Source organism: Syngnathus leptorhynchus, chromosome 4, assembly GCF_054491065.1.
Source record: "Syngnathus leptorhynchus isolate UIUO chromosome 4, UIUO_Slep, whole genome shotgun sequence".
In the NCBI taxonomy this organism is placed as follows: Eukaryota; Metazoa; Chordata; class Actinopteri; order Syngnathiformes; family Syngnathidae; genus Syngnathus; species Syngnathus leptorhynchus.
This window is the reverse complement of record NC_141198.1, coordinates 2,441,011-2,452,517: the sequence shown is the minus strand read 5'-3', so window position 1 is coordinate 2,452,517 and position 11,507 is coordinate 2,441,011. Positions and strand designations below refer to the sequence as shown.

The 11,507-nt window shown below is 46.7% G+C and overlaps 1 protein-coding gene across 3 annotated transcripts in view; it reads left to right on the top strand.

The window, feature by feature from the left end:
• The first annotated feature begins 1,422 nt into the window (after window positions 1-1,422).
• The window catches only part of ydjc (YdjC chitooligosaccharide deacetylase homolog), a 62,295-nt gene continuing 52,210 nt past the window's right edge, over window positions 1,423-11,507 (top strand). Inside the window, exon 1 of one of the 3 annotated variants that reach the window (XM_085908997.1) lies at window positions 1,423-1,689. The gene's annotated coding sequence lies outside the window, so the exon portion shown is untranslated. The remainder of the gene's footprint in view (window positions 1,690-11,507) is intronic. The other 2 variants (XM_085908999.1, XM_085908996.1) reach the window with 2 other exon arrangements.

Sequence of the window (11,507 nt, the reverse complement as noted above, 5' to 3'; positions counted from 1 at the left end):
GCCCCGGAACTGGCCCCTTCCGCGCCCCACCACCTGAGGAGCCTGTGACATTTGCATTTCCTTTTTCTGTGATTTAGACTTTAGCTTCACCATGCATTTTTGCCAACTGTAATTTCAACAACTGTTTGGATAATGCGTCTGTCTCGTTTTCAACTTTAGCTTGTGACTCAGTGAACATTCTGCAGTGATGCAAAAGATGACGTTTAAATCATTCTTCGGCACAAACCAGAATGTCAGGGTCTGACATTAGCTGCTTCTTCACATCTGGCGGAAGTCCATCCACCAGCGCCGTCCGGAAGAGCACCTCTGCCTCGTGCGTGAGAGCCGGATGGCGTCCTGTGGTTTCAATCCAACTTTCCACATGTTACATAATGTTGCGCAGGTGACATTTTCACATCATAAGGAAACATAGTGGGGGCCAGATCGGTGGGTTGTGAGAAAGTAAATTTAATGTTTTCAAACAGGGGCGCTGCTACTTGTGGCAAGGGCACCTCCCTCCCCAGTCTCACTGTGCCTGCTGCTTCCTCAATCGCCTGAAATTGCACTAGGGAGCATGCTCCTGCCAACATCTGGCGCATGTCACCAAGTGTACAGCTCTGCCCACTCATCAGAGCCAAAAATTTGTTCAGCCACACCTTGCCTCCTCTGTGAAGTGGGGGCATCTTTTCCATCATCGCAGTCACATCACGGACCACCATGGGCTCGTAGTGCTGACTGCCCGATGTGGTCACCAGCGGACACATCATTTTGATGCCGTATGGTGGCGGTCCAACATCGGTCACTCCGATTGTGGGGGCACTCGGGTGTGTCACATCATGCAAAGATGGATAAATGCCCTTGTATTCATTTTTTTCTCATCTATTTTCACCGCTTTCTCTACCTCCTCTGCTTCTCTCACATTAACAACACTTTCTACGGGCAGTTTCTTCTGAGTGGCGAACAAAGCTGTTGCAGCTGTTGCCAAATTGTGCAAATAGCGTCGCTCTTCCTCCTTCTCCCTAATGTGCTTCTCGAGCACCTTGCGCTTACGCCAGCCGGCGCCTTTCTGCTAGTCCTCTAAGGTGAGGTTTCCTTTCAGCACCACACTCTCTTTTTGCTGCAACTAGGGCCTGTTCCACAACACTTCGAAGAAAACAAGTTCATGCAGTTTGCCTGCACATTCTTCATCACCCACCAATCCACACGAACATTCCAATACTAGATATTATATTGACATGATTATAAGTTTAACACAACCTTAAAAAATATGTTTGCAAACTGCTGAACATTGTTCATAGTTGTATTGTTTGATGTGTATGGTTTGTTTCCACTGAATGTTGTAAAAAAAAAAAAAAAAAAAAAGCCGGATCACTGTGTGTATGTGTGTGGGGGGGAAGGGGGAAATTCATTGAACGATTCGTTTGAACAAATCTTACGAGTGAACTGATTCTAAAGATTCATTCACCTAAAAGAGCTGGAATGCACATTACTACCTCGAATGCAGCAATCGTCTTCTCTTAGAGAACGAAAAACCACACGTGTTTCTGACCCAGCCAATCAGTAACGATAACCCTACGTAATGGGAACGTTGCAGAATTTGACCAATCCGTGGAGTTTGGAATAGGTGCCGCACTTCCTTGTTTGTTCAATACCGAAAACACGACGTCATACTGGAATGTCTAACATTTGCGTATTTTTTTAACAGCCATGGTAAGTGGACAACTCTCACATATTTTGTGTCAGAATACTTACATTAAGTTGTCATTTAAGTGTTGCTAGATTTCTTATACGTTCTTATTTCTTTTTCTGGGAGCAAGTACCCTGCCTTTACATACAGTTTGTGTCTGTGTGCCAATACCAATACCCAGTGGAGCCTCGTTACAAATCTGTTTCAGTGACCCCATTTATACTGTAACGAGGTAATGTTTCCATTTAAATGAATGGAAATGCAATTAATACGTTCGAGACCCCAAATAAGGTTATACTTACAAAAAACACTTACAAATACGTGGTGAATAAATTCAGTATGTGTTATTCAAATTAGAAACGAAAGAAAACACACTATTATGAAGAAAATTAAAAACTTAAGTTAACTGCTTATTGTTCCTTAACTTAAATCTCATCATTCTGGTCATTTCTACCCTAAAAACGCCTTAAAAAAAACCTCAAAGTAAGTTTGAACCTGCTCTTTTATTATATTTTATATTTTTTTATGCATAAAATATTTGAATTATAGTTTGGTTTTTATTTAGCATACAAATGGTAATATTGTCCACAGATGACATAAAAATAATGTAATAATTCAAAATCTGTACTTATATGGATAGGTCTGATACCACTGATCATTTGGATTGAATGAAAGTAAAATATATTCACACATGAATCGGTTATCACACCTCAAAAGCACTACCCAACTTGTGACACATTTTGCGTTGAGGTTTTTTTCCCCTCAAAAATTGCCGTTGTCACAAAAACAAGCATTCAAAACAATTTCTATTGCTATGCTCTAATCGTCATATGAAATATTCAAATTATCCATCCATCCATCCATTTTCTGAACCGCTTTGTCCCCACGGGGGTCGCGGGCGTGCTGGAGCCTATCCCAGCCGTCATCGGGCAGTAGGCGGGGGACACCCTGAACCGGTTGCCAGCCAATCGCAGGGCACACAGAGACGAACAACCATCCGCACTCGCACTCATACCTAGGGACAATTTTTAGAGTCTTCAATCGGCCTACCAAGCATGTTTTTGGGATGTGGGAGGAAACCGGAGTGCCCGGAGAAAACCCACGCGGGCCCGGGGAGAACATGCAAACTCCACACAGGGAGGGCCGGAGGTGGAATCGAACCCGCACCCTCCTAACTGTGAGGCGGGAAAAAAATGCCATTGGCAGAGCCAACGAGGCCTCATTTCTTCTTAATCTGGTGTGAATGTCACGACCAAGCCGCCTTATTCAAATTATTTACTTTTTAAATAAATGTATATGTACTTTAGTACTTTTAGAACTGCCGCTTCCTCAAGCATCCTTTTTTTTTTTAAACATTTGTTACCTATGTAAACCATTCTTTTGTTCCATTCAGAAAATCCTTGAAACATACCGTATCGGCCCGAAAATAAGATAATGTTTTTTGCATTGAAATAAGACTGAAAAAGTGGGGGTCACCTTACGTTCGGGGTCGAGACATCATACCCATTCACTTGAGCGCAGCAGTAAGTTAAAGGTTGCTGGTATCGACTAAGTATGTTGCTGTGATCGTGTGCGTCCTTAACACATAGTGAGTATATACATTTCATTGTTACTACTGTCCACTGTTGTGACGAAGGGCCCCACGTTTGAAGGATTTGGAGCGACACAAGGTTTGAAAAACGTATTTATGTTATCATTATTTGATATATTTTATTTCGTGTAGCAACTTGTATATGTTTTTATCGTTACAGTTCAGTAGTTGTTGGCTCATTGAACTCTTTTGTTGAATAAAGAGCCGTTTACCAAACCCACGTCTTTCCTGGTACTTTGTTAACGCTACAATATAGTAATATACTAGATCTGTGCGGCGCGCGCACGGCGTTGTTGACATAAAGGACGAGGAATTTGATCGATGGATTTAATGATTAGGAGTGACACAGATGGTTTGATAATAATGTTGTTATTTGAAATATACTTTATATATCGTTATATGGGTCTGTGGAATAATTAGATATGCAATTTGCAACGAATCCGACGTCAGCGGCGCATACGCGGCATTGTTTACATAAAGGACGATCGATGGATTTAATGAAATGGAGTAACACAGATGGTTTGATGAACGTGTTATTTATGTAATACTTATTTGAATAACTCTGAATATTACGTCATGCCCGTTCTCAGCTCCTTGTTTGTGTATATGTCATGTTATTATACCGTATCGTTTAGCCTGTTGTTGCTAGTTCATGTCTGTTCTTGGTGTTGGATTTTGACAAATGAATTTGCCCCAAAAGTGCGACTTTTTTTCACTGAATTGTGCATTTTATGGCAGGTGTGACTTTTACTCCGGAGCGACTTTTAGTCCGAAAAATACGGTAATTTGGGCTCAAAGGGATAGCATACTCCTGTAGCCAAACCTGCAGGATTATGCATATAATATTAATAATTGTAAAAATTTGTATAAGTATAATCAAAAGTTGCAGAAGAAAAATAATAGCATTTGGATTAGTAACTACAGCTAAGCCTCGATTTTAGACACTTCGATTCTATGCAACTTTCTGCCTAATGTGGTTTGGTCATGGACCCCGATTTTTTTCATCTCATTTAACATTCATGAAATACAATTAAAGTAATACTTTATGTAAACAATGCCGCGTATGTGCTGCATATACGCTGCGCCGTTGACGTCGGACTTGTAAGTTGCATTTCTAATTATGCCACAGACCCTTATAACGATATATAAAGTATATTTCAAATAACTATCATATTACAACAATATTATCAAACCATCTGTGTCACTCCAAATCATTAAATCGATCAATCAAATTCCTCGTCCTTTGTCAACAACGCCGCGCGTGCGCCCTGACATCAGCCTTGTTGTTATTCCACAGATCTAGTATATAACTATATTGTAGCGTCAACAAAGTCGACTTCCAGGCGTGCGTCGGCGTGGACTTCCATCCCCGGAGGTGGCATTTTTTAGCCACGGAGGTGGAAGAGAGCTACATAGAATATGTCAGAGCCCCATCCACCGTCCCCGGACAGCCACCAGGCCGAGCGCCGGCCCCTGACTTCCATCCACGGAGGTGAAAGAGAGCTCCGTAGAGTAGGACCGGGCGTGCGTAAAATCCATGTTCGAGCCCCATCCACCGTCCCCGGACAGCCACCCGGCCGAGCGCCGGCCCCCGACTTCCATCCACGGAGGTAAAAGAGAGCTCTGTCAAGTAGGACCGGGCGTGCGTAAAAGCCATAATAGTTTTTCAAACCTTCTGTGTCACTCAAAATCATTAAATCCTTCAAACTCTTCGTCCTCTGTGTCACTTACAAACAAAGCCGCTAATAATGGTACGGCCTTTCGTCATCTTCATCATCCCGTGATCGAATCTTTGTCCTTTATGTAAACAACCGCTGCGCCGCTGACGTCACTTGAAATTCAAATTACAGCAATCCCTTGCTACATCGCGGTTCGTTTATCGCGGTCCCCCCCCCTTTTTTTATTTTTTTTTATTTTGAAAATTAGTGAAAAATTCACATATAAGTTGCTCCTCAGTTTAAATTGCCCCCCCCCCCCACCCAAACTAAGAAAAAACCCGCAATTTATAATCCGAAAATTACAGTAAATTGAATTCTGATTTACCCCTCTGTGAGTCGTCACCTTATCGTGGTGGAGTGTTTTGCGTGCTCCTATGATCCTAGAAGCCATGTTGTCTGGGGCTTCATGCCCCTGGTAGGGTCACCCATGGGAAAAGGGTCCTAGGTGAGGGGCCAGACAAAGCACGGCTCAGAAGACCCCTCATGATGAAAAAGACAAATGGACCTAGTTTTCCCTTGCCCGGACGCGGGTCACCAGGGCCCCCCTCTGGAGCCAGGCCTAGAGATGGGGCTCGAAGGTGAGCGGCTGATGGCCGGGCCTTCGCCCATGGGGCCCGGCCTGGCATAGCCTTAACAGAAAACGTGGGTCCCCCTTCCCATGGGCTAACCACCTGTAGGAGGGGCCAAAGGGGTCGGGTGCAAAGTGAGCTGGGCAGCGGTCAGAGGCGCGGAGAACCTTGGTGATTCGATTCCCGGCTGCAGAGGCTGGCTCTTGGGACATGGAATGTCACCTCTCTGGCTGGAAAGGAGCCCGAGCTGGTGTGTGAGGCAGAAAAGTTCCGACTAGACATAGTCGGATTTGCCTCCACACATAGTTTGGGCTCTGGTACATGCCCTCTGGAGAGGGGCTGGACTCTCTTCCACTCTGGAGTTGCCCACGGTGAGAGGCGTCGAGCAGGTGTGGGCATACTTATTGCCTCCTGGCTGGGCTCCTGTATATTTTAGTTCACACCGGTGAACGAGAGGGTAGCCTCCCTCCGCCTTCGGGTGGGGGGACGGTCCTGACTGTTGTTTGTGTCTATGCACCAAATGGCAGTTCAGAGGACCCACCCTTCTTGGAGTCCCTGGAGGAGGTGCTGGAGAGCGCTCCTTCTGGGGACTCCATCGTTCTACTGGGTGACTTCAATGCTCACGTGGGCAATGACAATGAGAACTGCAAGGGCGTGATTGGGAGGAACGGCCCCCCCGATCTGAACCGGAAAGGTTCTATTGTTGGACTTATGTGCTCGACACGGATTTTTTATCATGAACACCATGTTCAAGCATAAGGGTGTCCATGTGTGCACTTGGCACCAGGACATCCTAGGCTGCAGTTTGATGATCGACTTTGTAGTCGTGTCATCGGATTTGCGGCCACATGTTTTGGACACTCGGGTGAAGAGAGGGGCCGAGCTGTCAACTGATCACCACCTGGTGGTGGGTTGGCTCCGATGGTGGGGGAAGATGCCGATCCGACCTGGCAGACCCAAACGCTCTGTGAGGGTCTGCTGGGAACGTCTGGCAGAAATCGTGTCAGGAAGAGCTTGAACTCCCACCTCCGGCAGAGCTTTTCCCACGTCCCGGGGGAGGCGGGGGACATTGAGTCCGAGTGGACAATGTTCCGCGCCTCCATTGTTGAGGCAGCCGACCGAAGCTGTGGCCATAAGGTCGTTGGGGCCTGTCGTGGCGGCAATCCCCGAACCCGCTGGTGGACACCGGCGGTAAGGGATGCCGTCAAGCTGAAGGAGTCCTATCGGGCCGTTTTGGCCTGGGGGACTCCGGAGGCAGCTGACAGGTATCGGATATCCAAGCGGAACGCGGCTTCGGCGTTTGCTGAGGCAAAAACCCGAGCGTGGGAGGAGTTTGTTGAGGCCATAGAGAATGACTTCCGGACGGCTTCGAGGACATTCTGGTCCACCATCTGGCGTCTCAGGAGGGCGAAGCAGTGCACGGTCAACACTGTTTACAGTGGAGATGGTGTGCTGCTGACCTCGACTCGGGATGTCGTGAGTCGGTGGGGAGAATACTTCGGAGACCTCCTCAATTCCACTAACTCGCCTTCCATTGTGGAAGCAGGGCCTGGAGACCCTGACGCGGACTCTCCAGTCTCTGGGGTCAACGTCACTGAGGTAGTTAAAAAACTCCTCGGTGGCAGGGCCCCAGGGGTGGATGGGATCCGCCCAGTTCTTCAAGGCTCTGGATGTTGTGGGGCTGTCATGGCTGACATCGGGGACGGTGCCTCTGGACTGGAAGACTTGGGTGGTGGTTCCCCTTTTTAAGAAGGGGGACTGGAGGGTGTGTTCCAATTACAGGGGAATCACACTCCTCAGCCTCCCTGGTAAGGTCTATTCAGGGGTGCTGGAGAGGAGGGTCCATCGGGAGGTCGAACCTCGGATTCAGAAGGAGCAGTGTGGCTTTCGTCCTGGCCGTGGAACAGTGGACCAGCTCTACACCCTTGGCAGGATCCTCGAGGGTGCATGGGAGTTCGCCCAACCAGTCCACATGTGTTTTGTGGACTTGGAGAAGGCGTTCGACCGTGTCCCTCGGGAGGTTCTCTGGAGGGTGCTTCGGGAGTACGGGGTGCCGACCCAACTGATAAGGGCGGTTCGGTCCCTGTATCACCGATGCCATAGTTTGGTCCGCATTTCCGGCAGTAAGTCGGATTCGTTCCCAGTGAGGGTTGGACTCCGCCAAGGCTGCCCTTTGTCGCCGATTCTGTTCATAATTTTTATGGACAGAATTTCTAGGCGCAGCCGAGGCGTTGAGGGGGTCCGGTTTGGGGACCTCAGCATCGCGTCACTGCTTTTTGCAGATGACGTGGTGCGGTTGGCTTTTTCAGTCCGTGATCTCCAGCTCTCACTGGAGCGGTTCGCAGCCGAGTGTGAAGCGGTCGGGATGAGGGTCAGCACCTCCAAATCCGAGTCCATGGTCCTCGGTCGGAAAAAGGTGGAATGCCCTCTCCGGATCGGGGATGAGATCCTGCCCCAAGTGGAGGAGTTCAAGTATCTTGGGGTCTTGTTCACGAGTGAGGGTAGGATGGAGCGCAAGATCGACAGGCGGATCGGTGCAGCGTCGGCAGTAATGCGGACTCTGTACCGTTCCGTCGTGGTGAAGAGAGAGCTGAGCCAAAAGGCAAAGCTCTCAATTTACCGGTCGATCAATTCTCCTACCCTCACCTATGGTCACGAGCTATGGGTCGTGACCAAAAGAACGAGATCCAGGATACAAGTGGCCGAAATGAGTTTCCTCCGCAGGGTGTCTGGGCTCTCCCTTAGAGATAGGGTGAGGAGCTCGGTCACCCGGGAGAGACTCGGAGTTGAGCTCTCGATTTACTGGTCGATCTACGCTCCTACCCTCACCTATGGTCACGAGCTATGGGTCGTGACCGAAAGAACGAGATCCAGGATACAAGCGGCCAAAATGACGTCTCCACGTTGAGAGGAGCCAGATGAGGTGGCTCGGGCATCTCATCAGGATGCTTCCTATACGCTTCCCTGGGGAGGTGTTCCGGGTATGTCCCACCGGTAGGAGACCCCGGGGACGACCCAGGAGACTATGTCTCTCGGTTGGCCTAGGAACGCCTTGGGATCCCTCCGGATGAGCCGGACGAAGTGGCTGGGGAGAGGGAAGTCTGGGAGTCCATCCTAAAGCTGCTGCCCTCGCGACCCGACCCCGGATAAGCGGAAGAAGATGGATGGATTATTTTCATGCCATTTGGTAATTTGGTTTCATTCTAATTGGAAAGCAAGGCTCTATGGAAACCTAATTATTCAATCCATATCGGACATTTGCAAAGACTTGCTTTTACTGGGGAAAAAATAACGAGCCACATTTCCCTCTATTTTCTCACATACATGGATTGGAGTTGGCAACATAGACTGTCAATACATAAACTGTATGACTGCTATTAAAATAACAAAGGCTACAAATACAAACAAAATGAACATTCATGGTTAAATGTTTATTTTCCCTGCAGCACATCCTAGAGAGAATTACGCACCACGGGACTACTGATGTGTGATAGGCTTATTGCTGCTTCAAGTTTAGCCAAATTTCCATTACAATATTCACGTGTTATGTTTTGTTGCGGCCCATTAGATTTCACTAACAAGCATAACAGAGCTGTCTGTTCGATATCGATCACATCACACGACTCATCAGACGCCATTGAGAAAGCTAGAGCTGAATTGATATCCTTGATTTGCTGATATTGTTTGCCATTTTAATTAACCTTTCCTTCACTGTTTTTGCGAAGAGGCATGTCTTTAATTTTCTGAATGATCTCGGTTTTGTTTTTGAAGTCCGAAAATAGGCACTCTGATATTTTAATGAATTAATCTTTCATGTACTCACCATCGGTAAATGGTTTTCCGTGCTTTATCTACCGGGCTGCAACAAAACTTGTAGCAGCAGTAGTGGAGTTTGGAGATGCAATCCACTTCTTAAAACTGTTTTTGCCGTCCTCAAATTTCTCCACCAGCACTGCAATTGCACCTTTCCTCTCAGTTCCAACTGGGTGATCGGCAGCAAATTTAGCATGCTTTAGCTGAAAATGTGGCTCCAAATTCCTCTTCTATTATTTGACAATTTCTCATTGCAAATCAAACATGCAGGCAATCTTTCAGCATTGGCAATGAAAGCAAATAGTTCAGTCCATTCTTTCTTAACCCCTCTGTTCTCATCAGCAATGTTTCTCTTTTTGCCTTTTGAATTCATGGCCCATCACTCATACACCTGTTTACAACTCACCTGTGCTGTGTCGCAGGCTATGATGCAATTTTGCTATTTGGCGCCATTCTGAAATTCTGTATTTTTGATATATTTATGACTACATACATTTTTACAGCATAAGAATGTTTGTGTCATGATTAACTTCAAAAAACCATATTTAACAAAAAAACAACATATTTTTCCTTTTACAAGAAAAAACTCCAGGGAGCCGCTAGGGGGGTGCTAAAGAGCTGCATGCGCCTCTGGAGCCGCGGGTTCCCGACCCCTTGGCTAAGGGCATGTACTGTACAAACTACAGCGATCCCTCGTTTTTCGCGGGAGATGTTCCAAAACCACCCGTGAAAAATGAAAATTCGCAAAGTAGAAAAGATATATGTCAGGTCTATGTATGATCAGACATTAAATCACACGCTGGAACAAAGAGGAGAAGACAACCAGGGTAGCCTTACTCGTGAGGAGAACGATGGAGAAATGAAACTCAGTTACAATCTCCATCAATTCTGAGTCCTTACTCTGCGTACTCCTCTTTTTAATGTTTTGGTTGCCCTGGTTACAGAGGCTACACTAAAGGAAAGGGGTTTGGAACTGTAGCAACGCTGCCTATCTAAGGAATGTAGTGTGGTGTGATTCAGCATTTAATTGTCGGCCCGTGACCCCAGCACTGGATTTGCAGAGTCTGTCCTGTTTCTTCAACCGGCTGTCTTCTCCATGGTTGGCTGACTCGTCCTCGACTGTGATCAGATAACTTGAAGCCCGTTGAATGCCGCTTTCCTGTGGAACAATGCAACTAAACCTTTGCTAAGTTTATCTTCTTGGTAAACTAACACAACACACAATAATAATGAGTGACTAGTCCTAAACACTTCAACATACATTAAGTAAATGTGAGGTACCTTGTATGCAGTTACTTTAACAAACATTGAGTAAATATGGCATAACTTATACACTACTACTTCAAACTGTACGTCTTTTCTATAATACTTACCAAAGAAAACCAGTTCCGATTAACAACAATCTGTGAATCAAAGCTACAGTTTATTCATCCATCCATTTTCTGAACCGCTTAGTCCCCACGGGGGTCGTGGGCGTGCTGGAGCTTATCCCAGCCGTCATCGGGCAGTAGGCGGGGGACACCCTGAACTGGTCGCCAGCCAATCGCAGGGCACACAGAGACAAACAACCATTTTTGCACTCGCATTCACACCTAGGGACAATTTGGAGTGCTCAATCGACCTTCCAAGCATGTTTTTGGGATGTGGGAGGAAACCAGAGTGCCCGGAGAAAACCCACGCGGGACCAGGGAGAACATGCAAACTCCACACAGGGAGGGCCGGAGGTGGAATCGAACCCACACCCTCCTAACTGTGAGGCGGACGTGCTACCCAGTGCGCCACGGAGCCGGATGGCTACAGTTTAAATTAAAGGAAAGAAGTTCCTATGAACTAAACAAAGAACATTTTGCCTGTGGAAAGGAGCTCTGCTCATTGCTAGTGAAGGCCTCTTACAGTCACAAAACAGAAAGATAAGGACAGGAAGGATACATAAAACTGACGGGGGTCAAAGGACATCCCTGGAACTAGATAAGAAGAACTTAGTTAAACGGAAAGGAGTTCAACTCATAAAAGATGAGGCCCCCAGGTCTGGCAGGCCAAGGCTTCTCCTAAATTATTCCAACAATATATGTATTATTTAGGTATTTAAATATATACATTGTATTGAAAATTCCAACACGTGGTGTTTCTTGTTGGCCACTAGAGGGCAT